Here is a 2,500-nt window from a genome sequence, read left to right as displayed (position 1 = left end):
CCCCTGCCAATTCCACCTCATGCATCACATCATCATCCATATACAACCATTCTCCATTCACCCCTGTCTTCTGTCCTCTCCCGTCCTTCCTCAACAGACATTCCCCTCTTCCCGAAAGCCCCCATCACCCCATCCAGCCATCCATCCATCCACCCCTTTTTTTCCTACTCACCTCCTCATTGCTCACTCTATCTAGCCTAGTAACCCCATCATACTTCTCAGACACCTCATCTCAAACACATCCAAACTCTTTCTCTCTTCCTCTCTTATGTTTCCTTTCGATATCCTTAGTGGTTAGCAGCAATATATATATATATTATATATATATATATATATATATATATATATATATATATATATATATATATATATATATATATATTTCTGGTAACCACTAAGGAGATCGGAAGGAAACAATAATTCCCAAGCGCTTTTGTTTTATTCACATCTTCAGGGGAATACAGAAAAGTTGGAGTTACAAAGAGGTTTAAAAGTAACAAGATTATACACTAGGAAAGGAACTGGCAAAGTACAAAAAGTCACAAGATTATACACTAGGAGAGGAACTGGCAAATACAAGATGTCACAAGATTATACACTAGGAAAGGAACTGGCGTAGTACAAAAAGTCACAAAAGAAGAAGAAGAAATCTTAGTACAAAAAGTCACCAATAAAACAGAAATTTAGAGAACAGCACAATTCACCACATTAATTTTGGTCACTTACAACCTGATATGACTTCCTGTCCCAGTGTTTCTTCGCGGGTATAAAATGTCCCCCGCCACACCTCATATGTCATTCCTGTTTCTTATATCATTGTGTGCATTGTAACTCCTGAAGAACACCTCTGATTGGGTCGGAAGACGTCTGGAGTGAACAACGTGTACCTTGGAGATTCTATCAATACCCTGACCTCCAATCTCCGCTCTCTCATTAGAAATATCGTGAGTACTTCTTACACGTTGAACAATACTGCTGTAGACTTCAACTAAGCACACACACACACACACACACACACACACACATATATATATATATGTGTGTGTGTGTGTGTGTGTGTGTGTGTGTGTGTGTGTGTGTGTGTGTGTGTGTGTGTGTGTGTGTGTGTGGTGTGTGTGTGTGTGTGTGTGTGTGAGTATGAGCGTGTCTACGTGTGTATGTATACAAGTGTGTGCCTGTGTGTATGAACGTGTGTGTGTGTGTGTGTGTGTGTGTGTGTGTGTGTGTGTGTGTGTGTGTGTGTGTGTGTGTGTGTGTGTGTGTGTGTGTGTGTGTGTGTGTGTGTGTGTGTCAGTTATTAACTACCTAGTTTTATGCTTCCCCTCTTCAAGAAATTTCGCCTCTTGTGCACCACTCGCCCGACCGCGACTGACCATCAGCATCGACAGCCAATCCAAGATGCGACAAGCGGAGTCACACCTGCTGAGCCTCGACACCGTGGAAAGTCTGAATTGTCTGAGGAATGATTGTTAACGACGGCGCCCTGAGCTGGAGACAAGCCTGGAAAAGGCCCGAGGACCTGGCATGGCGGAGACACCCGACCGAGAAGATCTCCAGCCAAGAAGAACAGCCCAATAAAAGGAACTTCCAGAGGCCGGGGGTCCCACTGTGGAGACGACTGCCCCCCCGGACTGCTCCAGAAAGGCTCCGAAGTCCGAGCCCAGAGGACAAATCAAGAAGGACTTCAAGAAGCCCAGAGCCCCGCCAAGATGTGCTCAAAGAAGTCCTGGAGCTCATACAGGAGGATCTCTCCTACATGGATCAAGCCCTCCTCCTAGCCCCTTGCAAGTACTGCGCAAGGGGCTATTGTTGTGTCCACGGCACCGGAGAAGAGGACGAGGACGACGACGTCTCTTCTTCGGTGACCGAAGAGCAAGATCCTCCCTCCCGCCTCCACGAAGACACACGCTCCTGGAGGCTGTCCTCGAGGGCGACTCGGGACTCTGGAGGGCGCCAAGAGTCCTGGAGGCCGAGCCCGGTCGCACCTCAGTGGAGGACACCTCCAGCGTGGTACCGAACAAGGAGTGACATCAACTCCTGGAGGCGGTGAGCGAAGCCCAACAAGCCCACATTGTATTAAATAAAGAAATAAGATAAAAGAAATATAAATAAAAAGAAATAATAGGGAAGCCTTTAGAAGCCCTTAGAAGCCCTACAAAAGAAGCCCACTGGAAAAAAAATAAAGAAAATGAAGTAACAGAAAAATAGGAAAAAATTGACAATTTTAGCCCAAAGTAGTATCTTTCTTGTAAGCCCAAATTCGACCATTTGGAAAGCCCAAAATGGATTTAATTTCTTAGCCCAAAAACAGGATTAAGGTCCTTGGAACCACGAGGTTCCCCTCAGCTGAATAAAATTGCTTGACGACGACAATCCCAGAGGATTAACTCACTCATCACCCCACTACTCCCACGCCGTGGGAAGTGAGAAACCCCTATTTGGGTGAGACCTGTCAGTTGAGGTGAGCCGCTGTTTTCTCTCTCTCTCTCTCTCTTTCTCT

This window comes from Oratosquilla oratoria, chromosome 5 (assembly GCF_046742065.1).
Source record: "Oratosquilla oratoria isolate Oo_2021 chromosome 5, ASM4674206v1, whole genome shotgun sequence".
NCBI classification, from domain to species: Eukaryota; Metazoa; Arthropoda; class Malacostraca; order Stomatopoda; family Squillidae; genus Oratosquilla; species Oratosquilla oratoria.
Note: the sequence above shows the minus strand (reverse complement) of the source record.